Source organism: Leuresthes tenuis, unplaced genomic scaffold (assembly GCF_036924035.1).
Source record: "Leuresthes tenuis unplaced genomic scaffold, fLeuTen1.0.hap1 SCAF_1, whole genome shotgun sequence".
Classification (NCBI taxonomy): domain Eukaryota; kingdom Metazoa; phylum Chordata; class Actinopteri; order Atheriniformes; family Atherinopsidae; genus Leuresthes; species Leuresthes tenuis.
In genome coordinates, this window is record NW_027325355.1 from 6788545 (window position 1) to 6808583 (window position 20039).

General features: G+C 44.5%; 1 protein-coding gene, 25 non-coding genes and 13 pseudogenes across 26 annotated transcripts in view; 2 read left to right on the forward strand and 37 right to left on the reverse strand.

Annotated features, from left to right (window-relative positions):
- Positions 1-20039, forward strand: part of LOC140292446 (NACHT, LRR and PYD domains-containing protein 3-like) — a 405682-nt gene that overhangs the window by 253861 nt on the left and 131782 nt on the right. The window lies entirely within an intron of this gene.
- Positions 269-387, reverse strand: LOC140291485 (5S ribosomal RNA). The gene has a single exon (XR_011912457.1). It is a non-coding gene; the product is annotated as a 5S ribosomal RNA (ribosomal RNA).
- On the reverse strand, positions 657-775 carry LOC140319238 (5S ribosomal RNA). The gene has a single exon (XR_011917946.1). It is a non-coding gene; the product is annotated as a 5S ribosomal RNA (ribosomal RNA).
- Positions 1045-1163, reverse strand: LOC140290096 (5S ribosomal RNA). Its single transcript, XR_011912320.1, has one exon. It is a non-coding gene; the product is annotated as a 5S ribosomal RNA (ribosomal RNA).
- On the reverse strand, positions 1433-1541 carry LOC140292452 (5S ribosomal RNA; annotated as a pseudogene).
- LOC140297704 (5S ribosomal RNA) lies at positions 1811-1929 on the reverse strand. Its single transcript, XR_011913416.1, has one exon. It is a non-coding gene; the product is annotated as a 5S ribosomal RNA (ribosomal RNA).
- Positions 2199-2317, reverse strand: LOC140298649 (5S ribosomal RNA). The gene has a single exon (XR_011914275.1). It is a non-coding gene; the product is annotated as a 5S ribosomal RNA (ribosomal RNA).
- Positions 2587-2705, reverse strand: LOC140298439 (5S ribosomal RNA). Its single transcript, XR_011914086.1, has one exon. It is a non-coding gene; the product is annotated as a 5S ribosomal RNA (ribosomal RNA).
- On the reverse strand, positions 2975-3093 carry LOC140294332 (5S ribosomal RNA; annotated as a pseudogene).
- Positions 3363-3481, reverse strand: LOC140297717 (5S ribosomal RNA). Its single transcript, XR_011913428.1, has one exon. It is a non-coding gene; the product is annotated as a 5S ribosomal RNA (ribosomal RNA).
- On the reverse strand, positions 3751-3869 carry LOC140300879 (5S ribosomal RNA; annotated as a pseudogene).
- Positions 4139-4257, reverse strand: LOC140297693 (5S ribosomal RNA). Its single transcript, XR_011913406.1, has one exon. It is a non-coding gene; the product is annotated as a 5S ribosomal RNA (ribosomal RNA).
- On the reverse strand, positions 4527-4645 carry LOC140299337 (5S ribosomal RNA; annotated as a pseudogene).
- On the reverse strand, positions 4915-5033 carry LOC140290833 (5S ribosomal RNA). The gene has a single exon (XR_011912396.1). It is a non-coding gene; the product is annotated as a 5S ribosomal RNA (ribosomal RNA).
- LOC140289028 (5S ribosomal RNA) lies at positions 5303-5421 on the reverse strand. The gene has a single exon (XR_011912216.1). It is a non-coding gene; the product is annotated as a 5S ribosomal RNA (ribosomal RNA).
- LOC140292838 (5S ribosomal RNA) lies at positions 5691-5799 on the reverse strand (annotated as a pseudogene).
- LOC140288418 (5S ribosomal RNA) lies at positions 6069-6187 on the reverse strand. Its single transcript, XR_011912158.1, has one exon. It is a non-coding gene; the product is annotated as a 5S ribosomal RNA (ribosomal RNA).
- On the reverse strand, positions 6457-6565 carry LOC140292453 (5S ribosomal RNA; annotated as a pseudogene).
- Positions 6835-6953, reverse strand: LOC140299363 (5S ribosomal RNA). The gene has a single exon (XR_011914725.1). It is a non-coding gene; the product is annotated as a 5S ribosomal RNA (ribosomal RNA).
- On the reverse strand, positions 7223-7341 carry LOC140298651 (5S ribosomal RNA). Its single transcript, XR_011914277.1, has one exon. It is a non-coding gene; the product is annotated as a 5S ribosomal RNA (ribosomal RNA).
- On the reverse strand, positions 7611-7729 carry LOC140298440 (5S ribosomal RNA). Its single transcript, XR_011914088.1, has one exon. It is a non-coding gene; the product is annotated as a 5S ribosomal RNA (ribosomal RNA).
- LOC140289039 (5S ribosomal RNA) lies at positions 7999-8117 on the reverse strand. Its single transcript, XR_011912217.1, has one exon. It is a non-coding gene; the product is annotated as a 5S ribosomal RNA (ribosomal RNA).
- Positions 8394-8512, reverse strand: LOC140288429 (5S ribosomal RNA). The gene has a single exon (XR_011912159.1). It is a non-coding gene; the product is annotated as a 5S ribosomal RNA (ribosomal RNA).
- On the reverse strand, positions 8782-8900 carry LOC140299339 (5S ribosomal RNA; annotated as a pseudogene).
- LOC140290844 (5S ribosomal RNA) lies at positions 9170-9288 on the reverse strand. The gene has a single exon (XR_011912397.1). It is a non-coding gene; the product is annotated as a 5S ribosomal RNA (ribosomal RNA).
- On the reverse strand, positions 9558-9676 carry LOC140289051 (5S ribosomal RNA). The gene has a single exon (XR_011912219.1). It is a non-coding gene; the product is annotated as a 5S ribosomal RNA (ribosomal RNA).
- Positions 9946-10054, reverse strand: LOC140292454 (5S ribosomal RNA; annotated as a pseudogene).
- Positions 10324-10442, reverse strand: LOC140312253 (5S ribosomal RNA; annotated as a pseudogene).
- On the reverse strand, positions 10712-10830 carry LOC140298358 (5S ribosomal RNA). Its single transcript, XR_011914013.1, has one exon. It is a non-coding gene; the product is annotated as a 5S ribosomal RNA (ribosomal RNA).
- On the reverse strand, positions 11100-11218 carry LOC140288663 (5S ribosomal RNA). The gene has a single exon (XR_011912181.1). It is a non-coding gene; the product is annotated as a 5S ribosomal RNA (ribosomal RNA).
- Positions 11488-11606, reverse strand: LOC140297992 (5S ribosomal RNA). Its single transcript, XR_011913679.1, has one exon. It is a non-coding gene; the product is annotated as a 5S ribosomal RNA (ribosomal RNA).
- Positions 11876-11994, reverse strand: LOC140312258 (5S ribosomal RNA; annotated as a pseudogene).
- On the reverse strand, positions 12264-12382 carry LOC140300702 (5S ribosomal RNA; annotated as a pseudogene).
- Positions 12652-12770, reverse strand: LOC140311300 (5S ribosomal RNA). Its single transcript, XR_011916896.1, has one exon. It is a non-coding gene; the product is annotated as a 5S ribosomal RNA (ribosomal RNA).
- LOC140292455 (5S ribosomal RNA) lies at positions 13040-13148 on the reverse strand (annotated as a pseudogene).
- LOC140289062 (5S ribosomal RNA) lies at positions 13418-13536 on the reverse strand. Its single transcript, XR_011912220.1, has one exon. It is a non-coding gene; the product is annotated as a 5S ribosomal RNA (ribosomal RNA).
- Positions 13806-13924, reverse strand: LOC140303656 (5S ribosomal RNA; annotated as a pseudogene).
- Positions 14194-14312, reverse strand: LOC140298901 (5S ribosomal RNA). The gene has a single exon (XR_011914498.1). It is a non-coding gene; the product is annotated as a 5S ribosomal RNA (ribosomal RNA).
- On the forward strand, positions 14917-15035 carry LOC140293572 (5S ribosomal RNA). Its single transcript, XR_011912687.1, has one exon. It is a non-coding gene; the product is annotated as a 5S ribosomal RNA (ribosomal RNA).

Below are 20039 nucleotides of genomic sequence, written 5' to 3' on the forward strand. Positions count from 1 at the left end.
ACAATGTCTGTGACAAATGTGCATTATATAGGTACTGGAATCTTACAGTTCCTCTATGTAACCAGATAATTGCAGAGAAAGGCTAACTTGTAGTGGGCACATCTTCTTCCCTGTCGTGATTATTATCTGCAGTTGAAACTGAGAATCTCAGATCACTTCGTGTCTGCCAACAAAGCAGCAGCAGCTGAAGATGACCAACTTCCTCATGTGTCACAGGGTGATCAGACGTTGCAACAAAAGACATGCAAGTGGTAGAGAGAAGAGAAAAAGCTTACAGCACCTGGTATTCCCAAGCGGTCTCCCATCCAAGTACTAACCAGGCCCAACCCTGCTTGGCTTCCGAGATCAGACGAGGTCTGGCATGTTCAGGGTGGTGTGGCCGTAAGCAACAATGTCTGTAACAAATGTGCATTAGATAGGTACTGGAATCATACAGTTCGTCTATGTAACCAGATAATTGCCGAGAAAGGCTGATGCGTATTGGGCAGATCTTCTTCCCTGTCGTGATTATTCTCTCCAGCGGAAACTGAGACTCTCAGATCACTTCGTGTCTGCCAACAAAGCAGCAGCAGCTGAAGATGACCAACTTCCTCATGTGTCACAGGGTCATCAGACGTTGCAACAAAAGACATATAGGTGCTAGAGAGAAGAGAAAAAGCTTACAGCACCTGGTATTCCCAAGTAGTCTCCCATCCAAGTACTAACCAGGCCCAACCCTGCTTGGCTTCCGAGATCAGACGAGGTCGGGCATGTTCAGGGTGGTTTGGCCGTAAGCGACAGTGTCTGTGACAAATGTGCATTATATAGGTACTGGAATCATACAGTTCCTCTATGTAACCAGATAATTGTCGAGAAAGGCTAACTTGTAGTGGGCACATCTTCTTCCCTGTCGTGATTATTATCTGCAGTTGAAACTGAGAATCTCAGATCACTTCGTGTCTTCCAACAAAGCAGCAGCAGCTGAAGATGACCAACTTCCTCGTGTGTCACAGGGTGATCAGACGTTTCAACAAAAGACATGCAGGTGGTAGAGAGAAGAGAAAAAGCTTACAGCACCTGGTATTCCCAAGCAGTCTCCCATCCAAGTACTAATCAGGCCCAACCCTGCTTGGCTTCCGAGATCAGACGAGGTCGGGCATATTCAGGGTGGTGTGGCTGTAAGCAACAATATCTGTGAACAATGTGCATTATATAGGTACTGGAATCATATGGTTACTCTATGTAACCAGATAATTGCAGAGAAAGAATGATATGTAGTGGGCACATCTTAATCCCTGATGTGATTATTACCTGCAGTTGAAACTGAGACTCTCAGATCACTTCGTGTCTGCCAACAAAGCAGCAGCAGCTGAAGATGACCAACTTCCTCATGTGTCACAGGGTCATCAGACGTTGCAACAAAAGACATATAGGTGCTAGAGAGAAGAGAAAAAGCTTACAGCACCTGGTATTCCCAAGCAGTCTCCCATCCAAGTACTAATCAGGCCCAACCCTGCTTGGCTTCCGAGATCAGACATATTCAGGGTGGTGTGGCCGTAAGCAACAATATCTGTGAATAATGTGCATTATATAGGTACTGGAATCATACGGTTACTCTATGTAACCAGATAATTGCAGAGAAAGGCTGATATGTAGTGGGCACATCTTCATCCCTGATGTGATTATTACCTGCAGTTGAAACTGAGACTCTCAGATCACTTCGTGTCTGCCAACAAAGCAGCAGCAGCTGAAGATGACCAACTTCCTCATATGTCACAGGGTGATCAGACGTTGCAACAAAAGACATGCATGTGGTAGAGAGAAGAGAAAAAGCTTACAGCACCTGGTATTCCCAAGCGGTCTCCCATCCAAGTACTAACCAGGCCCAACCCTGCTTGGCTTCCGAGATCAGACGAGGTCGGGCATGTTCAGGGTGGTGTGGCCGTAAGCAACAATGTCTGTGACAAATGTGCATTATATCGGTACTGGAATCATACAGTTCCTCTATGTAACCAGATAATTGCCGAGAAAGGCTAACTTGTAGTGGGCACATCTTCATCCCTGATGTGATTATTACCTGCAGTTGAAACTGAGACTCTCAGATCACTTCGTGTCTGCCAACTAAGCAGCAGCAGCTGAAGATGACCAACTTCCTCATGTGTCACAGGGTGATCAGACGTTGCAACAAAAGACATGCAGGTGGTAGAGAGAAGAGAAAAAGCTTACAGCACCTGGTATTCCCAAGCAGTCTCCCATCCAAGTACTAATCAGGGCCAACCCTGTTTGGCTTCCGAGATCAGACGAGGTCGGGTATATTCAGGGTGGTGTGGCCGTAAGCAACAATATCTGTGAACAATGTGCATTATATAGGTACTGGAATCATATGGTTACTCTATGTAACCAGATAATTGCCGAGAAAGGCTAACTTGTAGTGGGCACATCTTCATCCCTGATGTGATTATTACCTGCAGTTGAAACTGAGACTCTCAGATCACTTCGTGTCTGCCAACAAAGCAGCAGCAGCTGAAGATGACCAACTTCCTCATGTGTCACAGGGTGATCAGACGTTGCAACAAAAGACATGCATGTGGTAGAGAGAAGAGAAAAAGCTTACAGCACCTGGTATTCCCAAGCAGTCTCCCATCCAAGTACTAACCAGGCCCAAACCTGCTTGGCTTCCGAGATCAGACGAGGTCGGGCATATTCAGGGTGGTGTGGCTGTAAGCAACAATGTCTGTCACAAATGTGCATTATATAGGTACTGGAATCATACGGTTACTCTATGTAACCAGATAATTGCCGAGAAAGGCTGATATGTAGTGGGCACATCTTCATCCCTGATGTGATTATTACCTGCAGTTGAAACTGAGACTCTCAGATCACTTCGTGTCTGCCAACAAAGCAGCAGCAGCTGAAGATGACCAACTTCCTCATGTGTCACAGGGTGATCAGACGTTGCAACAAAAGACATGCATGTGGTAGAGAGAAGAGAAAAAGCTTACAGCACCTGGTATTCCTAAGCAGTCTCCCATCCAAGTAAAAACTAGGCCCAACCCTGCTTGGCTTCCGAGATCAGACGACGTCGGGCATATTCAGGGTGGTGTGGCCGTAAGCAACAATATCTGTGAACAATGTGCATTATATAGGTACTGGAATCATACGGTTACTCTATGTAACCAGATAATTGCAGAGAAAGGCTGATATGTAGTGGGCACATCTTAATCCCTGATGTGATTATTACCTGCAGTTGAAACTGAGACTCTCAGATCACTTCGTGTCTGCCAACAAAGCAGCAGCAGCTGAAGATGACCAACTTCCTCATATGTCACAGGGTGATCAGACGTTGCAACAAAAGACATGCATGTGGTAGAGAGAAGAGAAAAAGCTTACAGCACCTGGTATTCCCAAGCGGTCTCCCATCCAAGTACTAACCAGGCCCAACCCTGCTTGGCTTCCGAGATCAGACGAGGTCGGGCATGTTCAGGGTGGTGTGGCCGTAAGCAACAATGTCTGTGACAAATGTGCATTATATCGGTACTGGAATCATACAGTTCCTCTATGTAACCAGATAATTGCCGAGAAAGGCTAACTTGTAGTGGGCACATCTTCATCCCTGATGTGATTATTACCTGCAGTTGAAACTGAGACTCTCAGATCACTTCGTGTCTGCCAACTAAGCAGCAGCAGCTGAAGATGACCAACTTCCTCATGTGTCACAGGGTGATCAGACGTTGCAACAAAAGACATGCAGGTGGTAGAGAGAAGAGAAAAAGCTTACAGCACCTGGTATTCCCAAGCAGTCTCCCATCCAAGTACTAATCAGGGCCAACCCAGTTTGGCTTCCGAGATCAGACGAGGTCGGGTATATTCAGGGTGGTGTGGCCGTAAGCAACAATATCTGTGAACAATGTGCCTTATATAGGTACTGGAATCATATGGTTACTCTATGTAACCAGATAATTGCCGAGAAAGGCTAACTTGTAGTGGGCACATCTTCATCCCTGATGTGATTATTACCTGCAGTTGAAACTGAGATTCTCAGATCACTTCGTGTCTGCCAACAAAGCAGCAGCAGCTGAAGATGACCAACTTCCTCATGTGTCACAGGGTGATCAGACGTTGCAACAAAAGACATGCATGTGGTAGAGAGAAGAGAAAAAGCTTACAGCACCTGGTATTCCCAAGCGGTCTCCCATCCAAGTACTAACCAGGCCCAACCCTGCTTGGCCTCCGAGATCAGACGAGGTCGGGCATGTTCAGGGTGGTGTGGCCGTAAGAAACAATGTCTGTGACAAAGGTGCATTATATCGGTACTGGAATCATACAGTTCCTCTATGTAACCAGATAATTGCCGAGAAAGGCTGATATGTAGTGGGCATATCTTCATCCTTGATGTGATTACTACCTGTAGTTGAAACTGAGACTCTCAGATCACTTCGTGTCTGCCAACAAAGCAGCAGCAGCTGGAGATGACCAACTTCCTCATGTGTCACAGGGTCATCAGACGTTGCAACAAAAGACATGCACGTGGTAGAGAGAAGAGAAAAAGCTTACAGCACCTGGTATTCCCAAGCGGTCTCCCATCCAAGTACTAACCAGGCCCAACCCTGCTTGGCCTCCGAGATCAGACGAGGTCGGGCATGTTCAGGGTGTTGTGGCCGTAAGCAACAATGTCTGTGACAAAGGTGCATTATATCGGTACTGGAATCATACAGTTCCTCTATGTAACCAGATAATTGCCGAGAAAGGCTGATATGTAGTGGGCATATCTTCATACTTGATGTGATTCCTACCTGTAGTTGAAACTGAGACTCTCAGATTACTTCGTGTCTGCCAACAAAGCAGCAGCAGCTCAAGATGACCAACTTCCTCATGTGTCACAGGGTGATCAGACGTTGCAACAAAAGACATGCACGTGGTAGAGAGAAGAGAAAAAGCTTACAGCACCTGGTATTCCCAAGCAGTCCCCCATCCAAGTACTAATCAGGCCCAACCCTGCTTGGCTTCCGAGATCAGACGAGGTCGGGCATATTCAGGGTGGTGTGGCCGTAAGCAACAATATCTGTGAACAATGTGCATTATATAGGTACTGGAATCATATGGTTACTCTATGTAACCAGATAATTGCAGAGAAAGAATGATATGTAGTGGGCACATCTTAATCCCTGATGTGATTATTACCTGCAGTTGAAACTGAGACTCTCAGATCACTTCGTGTCTGCCAACAAAGCAGCAGCAGCTGAAGATGACCAACTTCCTCATGTGTCACAGGGTGATCAGACGTTGCAACAAAAGACATGCATGTGGTAGAGAGAAGAGAAAAAGCTTACAGCACCTGGTATTCCCAAGCGGTCTCCCATCCAAGTACTAACCAGGCCCAACCTTGCTTGGCTTCCGAGATCAGACGAGGTCGGGCATATTCAGGGTGGTGTGGCTGTAAGCAACAATGTCTGTCACAAATGTGCATTATATAGGTACTGGAATCATATGGTTACTCTATGTAACCAGATAATTGCAGAGAAAGAATGATATGTAGTGGGCACATCTTAATCCCTGATGTGATTATTACCTGCAGTTGAAACTGAGACTCTCAGATCACTTCGTGTCTGCCAACAAAGCAGCAGCAGCTGAAGATGACCAACTTCCTCATGTGTCACAGGGTGATCAGACGTTGCAACAAAAGACATGCAGGTGGTAGAGAGAAGAGAAAAAGCTTACAGCACCTGGTATTCCCAAGCAGTCTCCCATCCAAGTACTAATCAGGCCCAACCCTGCTTGGCTTCCGAGATCAGACATATTCAGGGTGGTGTGGCTGTAAGCAACAATATCTGTGAACAATGTGCATTATATAGGTACTGGAATCATATGGTTACTCTATGTAACCAGATAATTGCCGAGAAAGGCTAACTTGTAGTGGGCACATCTTCATCCCTGATGTGATTATTACCTGCAGTTGAAACTGAGACTCTCAGATCACTTCGTGTCTGCCAACAAAGCAGCAGCAGCTGAAGATGACCAACTTCCTCATGTGTCACAGGGTGATCAGACGTTGCAACAAAAGACATGCATGTGGTAGAGAGAAGAGAAAAAGCTTACAGCACCTGGTATTCCCAAGCGGTCTCCCATCCAAGTACTAACCAGGCCCAACCCTGCTTGGCCTCCGAGATCAGACGAGGTCGGGCATGTTCAGGGTGGTGTGGCCGTAAGCAACAATGTCTGTGACAAAGGTGCATTATATCGGTACAGGAATCATACGGTTACTCTATGTAACCAGATAATTGCCGAGAAAGGCTGATATGTAGTGGGCACATCTTCATCCCTGATGTGATTATTACCTGCAGTTGAAACTGAGACTCTCAGATCACTTCGTGTCTGCCAACAAAGCAGCAGCAGCTGAAGATGACCAACTTCCTCATGTGTTACAGGGTGATCAGACGTTGCAACAAAAGACATGCATGTGGTAGAGAGAAGAGAAAAAGCTTACAGCACCTGGTATTCCCAAGCAGTCTCCCATCCAAGTACTAATCAGGCCCAACCCTGCTTGGCTTCCGAGATCAGACATATTCAGGGTGGTGTGGCCGTAAGCAACAATATCTGTGAATAATGTGCATTATATAGGTACTGGAATCATACGGTTACTCTATGTAACCAGATAATTGCAGAGAAAGGCTGATATGTAGTGGGCACATCTTCATCCCTGATGTGATTATTACCTGCAGTTGAAACTGAGACTCTCAGATCACTTCGTGTCTGCCAACAAAGCAGCAGCAGCTGAAGATGACCAACTTCCTCATATGTCACAGGGTGATCAGACGTTGCAACAAAAGACATGCATGTGGTAGAGAGAAGAGAAAAAGCTTACAGCACCTGGTATTCCCAAGCGGTCTCCCATCCAAGTACTAACCAGGCCCAACCCTGCTTGGCTTCCGAGATCAGACGAGGTCGGGCATGTTCAGGGTGGTGTGGCTGTAAGCAACAATGTCTGTCACAAATGTGCATTATATCGGTACTGGAATCATACAGTTCCTCTATGTAACCAGATAATTGCCGAGAAAGGCTAACTTGTAGTGGGCACATCTTCATCCCTGATGTGATTATTACCTGCAGTTGAAACTGAGACTCTCAGATCACTTCGTGTCTGCCAACTAAGCAGCAGCAGCTGAAGATGACCAACTTCCTCATGTGTCACAGGGTGATCAGACGTTGCAACAAAAGACATGCAGGTGGTAGAGAGAAGAGAAAAAGCTTACAGCACCTGGTATTCCCAAGCAGTCTCCCATCCAAGTACTAATCAGGGCCAACCCTGTTTGGCTTCCGAGATCAGACGAGGTCGGGTATATTCAGGGTGGTGTGGCCGTAAGCAACAATATCTGTGAACAATGTGCATTATATAGGTACTGGAATCATATGGTTACTCTATGTAACCAGATAATTGCCGAGAAAGGCTAACTTGTAGTGGGCACATCTTCATCCCTGATGTGATTATTACCTGCAGTTGAAACTGAGACTCTCAGATCACTTCGTGTCTGCCAACAAAGCAGCAGCAGCTGAAGATGACCAACTTCCTCATGTGTCACAGGGTGATCAGACGTTGCAACAAAAGACATGCATGTGGTAGAGAGAAGAGAAAAAGCTTACAGCACCTGGTATTCCCAAGCAGTCTCCCATCCAAGTACTAACCAGGCCCAAACCTGCTTGGCTTCCGAGATCAGACGAGGTCGGGCATATTCAGGGTGGTGTGGCTGTAAGCAACAATGTCTGTCACAAATGTGCATTATATAGGTACTGGAATCATATGGTTACTCTATGTAACCAGATAATTGCCGAGAAAGGCTAACTTGTAGTGGGCACATCTTCATCCCTGATGTGATTATTACCTGCAGTTGAAACTGAGACTCTCAGATCACTTCGTGTCTGCCAACAAAGCAGCAGCAGCTGAAGATGACCAACTTCCTCATGTGTCACAGGGTGATCAGACGTTGCAACAAAAGACATGCATGTGGTAGAGAGAAGAGAAAAAGCTTACAGCACCTGGTATTCCCAAGCGGTCTCCCATCCAAGTACTAACCAGGCCCAACCTTGCTTGGCTTCCGAGATCAGACGAGGTCGGGCATATTCAGGGTGGTGTGGCTGTAAGCAACAATGTCTGTCACAAATGTGCATTATATAGGTACTGGAATCATACGGTTACTCTATGTAACATGTAACTAGATAATTGCCGAGAAAGGCTGATATGTAGTGGGCACATCTTCATCCCTGATGTGATTATTACCTGCAGTTGAAACTGAGACTCTCAGATCACTTCGTGTCTGCCAACAAAGCAGCAGCAGCTGAAGATGACCAACTTCCTCATGTGTCACAGGGTGATCAGACGTTGCAACAAAAGACATGCACGTGGTAGAGAGAAGAGAAAAAGCTTACAGCACCTGGTATTCCCAAGCGGTCTCCCATCCAAGTACTAACCAGGCCCAACCCTGCTTGGCCTCCGAGATCAGACGAGGTCGGGCATGTTCAGGGTGGTGTGGCCGTAAGCAACAATGTCTGTGACAAAGGTGCATTATATCGGTACTGGAATCATACAGTTCCTCTATGTAACCAGATAATTGCCGAGAAAGGCTGATATGTAGTGGGCATATCTTCATCCTTGATGTGATTACTACCTGTAGTTGAAACTGAGACTCTCAGATCACTTCGTGTCTGCCAACAAAGCAGCAGCAGCTGGAGATGACCAACTTCCTCATGTGTCACAGGGTGATCAGACGTTGCAACAAAAGACATGCACGTGGTAGAGAGAAGAGAAAAAGCTTACAGCACCTGGTATTCCCAAGCGGTCTCCCATCCAAGTACTAACCAGGCCCAACCCTGCTTGGCCTCCGAGATCAGACGAGGTCGGGCATGTTCAGGGTGTTGTGGCCGTAAGCAACAATGTCTGTGACAAAGGTGCATTATATCGGTACTGGAATCATACAGTTCCTCTATGTAACCAGATAATTGCCGAGAAAGGCTGATATGTAGTGGGCATATCTTCATACTTGATGTGATTCCTACCTGTAGTTGAAACTGAGACTCTCAGATCACTTCGTGTCTGCCAACAAAGCAGCAGCAGCTCAAGATGACCAACTTCCTCATGTGTCACAGGGTGATCAGACGTTGCAACAAAAGACATGCACGTGGTAGAGAGAAGAGAAAAAGCTTACAGCACCTGGTATTCCCAAGCAGTCCCCCATCCAAGTACTAATCAGGCCCAACCCTGCTTGGCTTCCGAGATCAGACGAGGTCGGGCATATTCAGGGTGGTGTGGCCGTAAGCAACAATATCTGTGAACAATGTGCATTATATAGGTACTGGAATCATATGGTTACTCTATGTAACCAGATAATTGCAGAGAAAGAATGATATGTAGTGGGCACATCTTAATCCCTGATGTGATTATTACCTGCAGTTGAAACTGAGACTCTCAGATCACTTCGTGTCTGCCAACAAAGCAGCAGCAGCTGAAGATGACCAACTTCCTCATGTGTCACAGGGTGATCAGACGTTGCAACAAAAGACATGCATGTGGTAGAGAGAAGAGAAAAAGCTTACAGCACCTGGTATTCCCAAGCGGTCTCCCATCCAAGTACTAACCAGGCCCAACCTTGCTTGGCTTCCGAGATCAGACGAGGTCGGGCATATTCAGGGTGGTGTGGCTGTAAGCAACAATGTCTGTCACAAATGTGCATTATATAGGTACAGGAATCATATGGTTACTCTATGTAACCAGATAATTGCAGAGGAAGAATGATATGTAGTGGGCACATCTTAATCCCTGATGTGATTATTACCTGCAGTTGAAACTGAGACTCTCAGATCACTTCGTGTCTGCCAACAAAGCAGCAGCAGCTGAAGATGACCAACTTCCTCATGTGTCACAGGGTGATCAGACGTCTCAACAAAAGACATGCAGGTGGTAGAGAGAAGAGAAAAAGCTTACAGCACCTGGTATTCCCAAGCAGTCTCCCATCCAAGTACTAATCAGGCCCAACCCTGCTTGGCTTCCGAGATCAGACATATTCAGGGTGGTGTGGCCGTAAGCAACAATATCTGTGAACAATGTGCATTATATAGGTACTGGAATCATATGGTTACTCTATGTAACCAGATAATTGCAGAGAAAGAATGATATGTAGTGGGCACATCTTAATCCCTGATGTGATTATTACCTGCAGTTGAAACTGAGACTCTCAGATCACTTCGTGTCTGCCAACAAAGCAGCAGCAGCTGAAGATGACCAACTTCCTCATGTGTCACAGGGTGATCAGACGTTGCAACAAAAGACATGCAGGTGGTAGAGAGAAGAGAAAAAGCTTACAGCACCTGGTATTCCCAAGCGGTCTCCCGTCCAAGTACTTACCAGGCCCAACCCTGCTTGGCTTCCGAGATCAGACGAGGTTGGGCATGTTCAGGGTGGTGTGGCCGTAAGGAAATCTATCTGTGAACAATGTGCATTATATAGGTACTGGAATCATACGGTTCCTCTATGTAAACACATAATTGCCGAGAAAGGCTGATGCGTATTGGGCACATCTTCTTCCCTGTGGTCATTATTCTCTCCAGCGGAAACTGAGACTCTCAGATCACTTCGTGTCTGCCAACAAAGCAGCAGCAGCTGAAGATGACCAACTTCCTCATGTGTCACAGGGTGATCAGACGTTGCAACAAAAGACATATAGGTGCTAGAGAGAAGAGAAAAAGCTTACAGCACCTGGTATTCCCAAGCAGTCTCCCATCCAAGTACTAACCAGGCCTAACCCTGCTTGGCTTCCGAGATCAGACGAGGTCGGGCATATTCAGGGTGGTGTGGCTGTAAGCAACAATGCCTGTCACAAATGTGCATTATATAGGTACTAGAATCATACGATTACTCTATGTAACCAGATAATTGCCGAGAAAGGCTGATATGTAGTGGGCACATCTTCATCCCTGATGTGATTATTACCTGCAGTTGAAACTGAGACTCTCAGATCACTTCGTGTCTGCCAACAAAGCAGCAGCAGCTGAAGATGACCAACTTCCTCATGTGTCACAGGGTGATCAGACGTTGCAACAAAAGACATGCAGGTGGTAGAGAGAAGAGAAAAAGCTTACAGCACCTGGTATTCCCAAGCAGTCTCCCATCCAAGTACTAATCAGGCCCAACCCTGCTTGGCTTCCGAGATCAGACGAGGTCGGGCATATTCAGGGTGGTGTGGCCGTAAGCAACAATATCTGTGAACAATGTGCATTATATAGGTACTGGAATCATATGGTTACTCTATGTAACCAGATAATTGCAGAGAAAGAATGATATGTAGTGGGCACATCTTAATCCCTGATGTGATTATTACCTGCAGTTGAAACTGAGACTCTCAGATCACTTCGTGTCTGCCAACAAAGCAGCAGCAGCTGAAGATGACCAACTTCCTCATGTGTCACAGGGTGATCAGACGTTGCAACAAAAGACATGCATGTGGTAGAGAGAAGAGAAAAAGCTTACAGCACCTGGTATTCCCAAGCAGTCTCCCATCCAAGTACTAACCAGGCCCAACCTTGCTTGGCTTCCGAGATCAGACGAGGTCGGGCATATTCAGGGTGGTGTGGCTGTAAGCAACAATGTCTGTCACAAATGTGCATTATATAGGTACTGGAATCATACGGTTACTCTATGTAACCAGATAATTGCCGAGAAAGGCTGATATGTAGTGGGCACATCTTCATCCTTGATGTGATTACTACCTGTAGTTGAAACTGAGACTCTCAGATCACTTCATGTCTGCCAACAAAGCAGCAGCAGCTGAAGATGACCAACTTCCTCATGTGTCACAGGGTGATCAGACGTTGCAACAAAAGACATGCAGGTGGTAGAGAGAAGAGAAAAAGCTTACAGCACCTGGTATTCCCAAGCGGTCTCCCGTCCAAGTACTTACCAGGCCCAACCCTGCTTGGCTTCCGAGATCAGACGAGGTTGGGCATGTTCAGGGTGGTGTGGCCGTAAGGAAATCTATCTGTGAACAATGTGCATTATATAGGTACTGGAATCATACGGTTCCTCTATGTAAACACATAATTGCCGAGAAAGGCTGATGCGTATTGGGCACATCTTCTTCCCTGTGGTCATTATTCTCTCCAGCGGAAACTGAGACTCTCAGATCACTTCGTGTCTGCCAACAAAGCAGCAGCAGCTGAAGATGACCAACTTCCTCATGTGTCACAGGGTGATCAGACGTTGCAACAAAAGACATGCAGGTGGTAGAGAGAAGAGGAAAAGCTTACAGCACCTGGTATTCCCAAGCAGTCTCCCATCCAAGTACTAACCAGGCCCAACCCTAATTGGCTTCCGAGACCAGACGAGGTCAGGCATATTCAGGGTGGTGTGGCTGTAAGTAACAATGTCTGTCACAAATGTGCATTATATTGGTACTGGAATCATACGGTTACTCTATGTAACCAGATAATTGCCGAGAAAGGCTGATATGTAGTGGGCATATCTTCATCCTTGATGTGATTCCTACCTGTAGTTGAAACTGAGACTCTCAGATTACTTCGTGTCTGCCAACAAAGCAGCAGCAGCTCAAGATGACCAACTTCCTCATGTGTCACAGGGTGATCAGACGTTGCAACAAAAGACATGCACGTGGCAGAGAGAAGAGAAAAAGCTTACAGCACCTGGTATTCCCAAGCAGTCTCCCATCCAAGTACTAACCAGGCCCAACCCTGCTTGGCTTCCGAGATCAGACGAGGTCGGGCATATTCAGGGTGGTGTGGCCGTAAGCAACAATATCTGTGAACAATGTGCATTATATAGGTACTGGAATCATATGGTTACTCTATGTAACCAGATAATTGCAGAGAAAGAATGATATGTAGTGGGCACATCTTCATCCCTGATGTGATTATTACCTGCAGTTGAAACTGAGACTCTCAGATCACTTCGTGTCTGCCAACAAAGCAGCAGCAGCTGAAGATGACCAACTTCCTCATGTGTCACAGGGTGATCAGACGTTGCAACAAAAGACATGCAGGTGGTAGAGAGAAGAGAAAAAGCTTACAGCACCTGGTATTCCCAAGCAGTCTCCCATCCAAGTACTAATCAGGCCCAACCCTGCTTGGCTTCCGAGATCAGACATATTCAGGGTGGTGTGGCCGTAAGCAACAATATCTGTGAACAATGTGCATTATATAGGTACTGGAATCATATGGTTACTCTATGTAACCAGATAATTGCAGAGAAAGAATGATATGTAGTGGGCACATCTTAATCCCTGATGTGATTATTACCTGCAGTTGAAACTGAGACTCTCAGATCACTTCGTGTCTGCCAACAAAGCAGCAGCAGCTGAAGATGACCAACTTCCTCATGTGTCACAGGGTGATCAGACGTTGCAACAAAAGACATGCATGTGGTAGAGAGAAGAGAAAAAGCTTACAGCACCTGGTATTCCCAAGCGGTCTCCCATCCAAGTACTAACCAGGCCCAACCTTGCTTGGCTTCCGAGATCAGACGAGGTCGGGCATATTCAGGGTGGTGTGGCTGTAAGCAACAATGTCTGTCACAAATGTGCATTATATAGGTACTGGAATCATACGGTTACTCCATGTAACCAGATAATTGCCGAGAAAGGCTGATATGTAGTGGGCACATCTTCATCCTTGATGTGATTACTACCTGTAGTTGAAACTGAGACTCTCAGATCACTTCATGTCTGCCAACAAAGCAGCAGCAGCTGAAGATGACCAACTTCCTCATGTGTCACAGGGTGATCAGACGTTGCAACAAAAGACATGCACGTGGCAGAGAGAAGAGAAAAAGCTTACAGCACCTGGTATTCCCAAGCAGTCTCCCATCCAAGTACTAACCAGGCCCAACCCTGCTTGGCTTCCGAGATCAGACGAGGTTGGGCATGTTCAGGGTGGTGTGGCCGTAAGGAAATCTATCTGTGAACAATGTGCATTATATAGGTACTGGAATCATACGGTTCCTCTATGTAAACACATAATTGCCGAGAAAGGCTGATGCGTATTGGGCACATCTTCTTCCCTGTGGTGATTATTCTCTCCAGCGGAAACTGAGACTCTCAGATCACTTCGTGTCTGCCAACAAAGCAGCAGCAGCTGAAGATGACCAACTTCCTCATGTGTCACAGGGTGATCAGACGTTGCAACAAAAGACATGCATGTGGTAGAGAGAAGAGAAAAAGCTTAAAGCACCTGGTATTCCCAAGTGGTCTCCCATCCAAGTACTAACCAGGCCCAACCCTGCTTGGCTTCCTAGATCAGACGAGGTCGGGTATTTCCAGGGTGGTGTGGCCGTAAGCAACAATGTCTGTGACAAATGTGCATTATATAGGTACTGGAATCATACCGTTCCTCTATGTAACCAGATAATTGCCGAGAAAGGCTGACTTGTAGTGGGCACATCTTCTTCCCTGAAGTAATTATTCTCTGCAGCTGAAACTGAGACTCTCAGATCACTTCATGTCTGCCAACAAAGCAGCAGAAGCTGAAGATGACCAATTTCCTCATGTGTCCAAGATCGGACGTGTTCAGGGTGGTGTGGCTGTAAGCAAAAGTCACCGTGACAAATATCTATTATATAGCTGCTGGAACCATATGTTTCTTCTAGTTTTTCACATAATTGGCTTGAGAGGCTGATGTTGATCCTGCACATGTTCTTCTCTTGTGTTGGTTCTCTGCAGCTGAAAGTGAGACTCTCAGATAACTTTGTGTCTGTCGACCTCTTCTGTTCCCTGTGTGTAGTTTTGTGTTCAGCGTCACACAGAGAGACCGAGGCTGCTTAGTTAGATGAAATCATCACAAATTGCTCATTTTTAAACAGTTACATTATATTTTAGAAGTCAGAACACAGTAATAGATGTTGTTTCAGCATCTATAAAAAGCTAATTTCAGACTGATTATCTCGCTTACGGCCATACCACCCTGAACACGCCTGATCTCGTCCGATCTTGGAAGCTAAGCAGGGTTGGACCTGGATAGTACTTGGATGGGAGACCGCCTGGGAATGCGAGGTGCTGTAAGTTTTTTACACCTGCAGGAGGCGCTGCTGCTCACTCAACACAGACAGCTTCTTGACATACATCACATTGGGAAGGAATCAGTCAAATAAATTCACTTTTCAATCTTTGTCAAACACTGGAAATGAGCGCACACATAAACCTCATTTAGGTCACTCATTCATATCATCTTCCAGCACTGCTCAGCTCACAGTGACTTCATCTGTCTGAATTCTTCTGGATACCAAACACACACAAATATTATTGTCTCACGTTAGTCTGCAGACTGTTAACAGATCTTCCTGCAGTCTGCAGATTCATCCCATTTCCTTCCTTCCCTGCTGATATCCAAGGTGCTGATCCCAGATCTGCTCAGATGTCCCAGCTTCTCCTCTTCTTTTATCCTCACACACTGAACTGTCTCCTCATCTATGTGTTAACAACCAGAACCCACTGATGTGGGCTCAGAAATAAAGTTTCCAATGTTTTCCAAACACAAATGAATACATTTCAGAAATGTATTGAGGCCAGATAGAAAAAGTGCACGTGCAGCCACTTTAAACTGTCAAATAGGCAATTTAACGGCAGTTATATTTATGTTTCTCCACTAGATGCAGCTATGATTTTATGGCCATAGAGGAAGTCCGTATAACACGTTTGTTTTAAGTGTTTTGATGTTTATATTTATTGTTTAGCAATGTTTAAAGGATATAGTTAATAACATTTGGTGTTAGGTAAAAGTTAAAACTTAAAACTTGATAAGTTTAGTTTAAGGTGACCGTGATGTCACTTCCGGTTTTAAAAAGCGGTCCGGTAAACTGGTATCATTGATATGGATCCAATTAAGAAAGCAATCAACGAAGACCATAAGCGGTTTTAAGTTTACCGGTTTGTCCACTTGCAGGCCGAAGTGGTATGTAAGTTTGTGTTTGTAAATAATATATTTTCTTTTAGTTGAGACTTGTGTAATGTAATATTTGTACATCATTTGTGTTTTATCAGTTCTACAGTGTACTTGTGGTGAAAGCCGACGATGAAGACCACAGTAAAAATCAGTGAAAAGAACACAAGTCTCGTATCTGTGAACAAGCCGGCATATGTTTTTTTCCAAAGACCACGTCCAGCATTTGATTGAAATTGACCTCTCTGCCCCCTGTATTTCCACACTGCTGGTGTATCAGTGAGAACACTGAAACGCAGAATGCGACAGTGGGGCCTCTCAAAAAGGGAAGGCTACAGTAAAATGACAGATGATGAACTTGACAGCTTGGTCTCTGCCATCAAGCAAGACTCCCAGAATTTGGGTTGGTGCTTTTTACAGAAAGTTTTTCTTTGAATTATATCATGCACTTGTCCATAGCATTATAAAAAGATTTGTGTCATAATAGTAACATTTGAAATGACCGGGCTTTCCACAGGCACCGGCTGCCGGCCATATAGCCTCCACAACTAAGTCTAGCTGAGGGCCGGCTACTTTAATGACTGCTATTTTTATAGCCTAAAGGCTATCAATATTATTTTTTCAATTTTCTAGTCTGTGCCTTAGTGGAGAGTCCTGGACATTATCTTAACAACGGTCATCATAGCATGTATACCTGAGAAGAAGTTAAATGCCTAAATTGTTTGTTCACATGATTATCAATCAATATATCTTAAATAAAAGTGGTTTTCACTTCTTTTCCTACAGGTCACAGAATGGTAAAAGGTCGTCTTACGGCTTTAGGCCACAGAGTTCAGTGGACAGAGTGTGGGATTCGATGCACCGGGTTGATAGTCTAGGAATACTACAGAGAATGACAAGCCTCGGATGTGTTGTGAGAAGGACCTACAATGTCGCAGCTCCTCTGTCACTCGTACATAAAGATACCAACCACAAGTTGATCAGGTAAGCTGACAGCAAAGGACATCACATGGACATTATATATTTATATATTGATTTAAAAAATGGTCTATGGCATACATTCTGCAGATTTCTGGAATCTGGTGTAATGGACCACGATGTAGCTGCATTAAACAATTGATACGTTTTTATTTCACAGATATGGTGTGGTAATGTTTGGAATAGATGTCTCTTTAAGAAAGGTCAGTGTCCCCATGGAGATTATAGTGTGTGATATAATATTCAACTTAATTTTGTTAAAGCTATACTTTTCTTTCTGGCATTTTTACACTTTTCTTTTGTAATCTTAAAATGCTCCTAATAAGCTTATGGCGCACTAAAATGTAAAAGCAAGCCACCAGGTGTTGAAACTACACGCGAACTACAACGCAGGCCATGCTAACATTAGCCTGGTAGATCACAAGTTGTTTATATTCGGACACGGCAAGCGCAAGAATAGCCTTGATGGACATGGTAACTGGACCGCTGATAACTTGACAACATTCTCCGCTCCGACATCCGGGGGAGATGGAGCGCACCATCACTTTCTCACCTCACACGTCAGGGAGGAAGGGAGCGTCACAGGTCAGGCAGGGGGAAGAGGGGGAGACTTTGGAGGGAGGGGGAGTTGTTCATGTTTAAATTTTTACTAAGTGCTGTGCTACATGCCAGAAAGGTAAGTATAGCTTTAAGTCTAACATCACACATGGAACAATATTTCATTCATTTATTATTCTTATAGTATTGTAGTTAATGTTTAATGTGTTTCTGTGGTTTTTATGTTTTCCAAATGCTCACAAAGATCATGTACCGACACACTGCCAATAACAACAAGGCATCAACAGCCCAAGATTTCTTCCTTCAGACTGTAGAGACGCATGGTTTTCCATCCAGGTAACATGCTATGTTTTGTTTTGAGGTTGCTGTTTTTATGTTTACATTGTTATATTTTTACAAGATGTTAAAAGAAATGTAAAGTCAACAATATTGTTGACTTTACATTTCCACTGACATAATCACAATATTATATGTATGTCTTTACAGTGATCTGCTGTTCAAGGGTGTTTCAGTCTTATAATATAAGCATTTTTATTTTTTTATTTTTTTATTTTTTAAATTCCTTTCCAACTAGTGTCTCCTCCAGGATTAGCAGATGATGAAACCTGTTGTGAATTTACAACAAAAATATAGAACAAATTTCTACAACACATTCCTGTACAACTTGGACCTGTGCATTGGATCTCTTTTTATCACAGTAGTATTGGAGACTATTGTGTACATATATATAACTATTTATCATGTCTATCTATTCTTTGCTGCTCAGGTCCCTGATCGTAGTCAGGCCATCCTCCCATGATTAAATAGAGAGGACAGCTGATTTTCCTTTGCCTGCCTTTTGTGTTGAAGGACTGAGTCACACAGTTTTATCAACCACATATTTAATTTTTTTGGACTTTTTTGAAAGAGTATCCATACCAAGGAGTAAAATTGTACAATCCTCTTTTTCATAAATCAGTACCAACTTGTGCGCACCGCATGGAGTTGACGCTCAGATCCCGGCCGGCAGAAATTGCTGCTCCTTGATTGGATGATTGGTTGGCCCATGGGTGGGCACCGGGTTAATTGTGCAGGCTTTTGAGTAGTTCTCCTTGTCGCTGATTGTTACCATGGGATTGTTTTTCCTGTTTCCTTCTCCTTTGGCTTCTGTGTCCAAATTCCAAATGGAGAGCATGGAAAAATATATGCATTGCAAATGAATATGCAAGAAGAAATCAAATAGATTCAATTAGTGACACACAGAGGTGAGAAGGCATATAGCACAGAAACTCTCAGCTGAATATTCCACTTTTTCAATATTAACCAATTTAAGCCCTCTCTTTGGAATTGGTCAATCACACACTCTGGTGTGACTTGACAACTGACTAACCTCATCCACTCATCTTCTTTCCAGAACACAACCATGACAGCAAACACCTGAAGGTTCCATCGAGATTTGAATTCGGATCACTGGATTCAAAGTCCAGAGTGCTGACCTTTACACCATGGAACCCCTTCCACAGGCAAACTATGCTCTTAGTCATGCAAATGCCTGACAATATAAAGGTTTAAAGCAAATTGGGTTTTTTTTTTTTAGCCACCCTTCCTGAGTCTGGTTCTGCAAGAGGTTTCTTCCTGTTAAATGGGAGTCGTTCCTTTCCACAGTCGCCTCAGGCACGCTCAGGATATATATATATATATATATATAATATGCGAAATTTGGTGGCATGTTTACACATCTGTTTTATTCTTGGTTCAAGTACTAATTTGTTTGTCACAGTCAGATGATATAAATGATGCTTGTTTGAATTAAAGTAATATATATCATTCCAGCATAATTGACAAGCACAGGGTAGAGAAGTCAAGCACACAAAAGAGAGGAGAGGCAGTGAACCAGTGGGTGAAAGACTTCCTCGCTGAGTATGCAGAGAGCTTCCCACAAGTCTCCATTGTCCTTGAGGCCAACATCGACAGGTGCATCTATGGTCAGAAAGGCTTCGAGGACAGCAGCTTTCAGGAGATGTGGGAGCTCTACAGTCAGCATGGAAGATTAAAGAAGAAGCCAGAGCAGTTCACTGACAGCGAGAGAGACAGAGCACAGAAGGCCTACAGCTCAGTGAGGAGGTGGTTGAACACACCGGTGACCCACATCACAAGTGTGACGATGAAGAGGTTCAGAAAGTATATTTATGAGAAGGAGAAAGTAAGTGTTCAGAAAGAGAAAGTTTAGAATTACACAGAAAATAACAAATACTCAAATAGGTGGTATTTAATCAACTAAGTATTGAGTGTTTAGTGTTGTAAGTATGCTTGTTTGTGTTTAGTAAGTGAAACGTGGTATATCATACATTCTGATTGTTACACTGCATTATTGTCCAGCAACTGCAGGAAAGCACCTCTAAGTATAGTCCTTCATTATGGCCCGGTGATGAAGCTGAGATGGCAGCTGCATGCGAGTCTGTGGAACGTAAGTAACATGAGTCAATTTATATGAAGTAGTTTTATGTAAAAAATGTTATACATTTTTAGACTCTACCCAGTCCCAGGAGTCTAAGACTGAAGATTCTGGTCCCAGAGACAAGGTAAAGCTGCCAGACTACAGTGTTTCCCAAAGG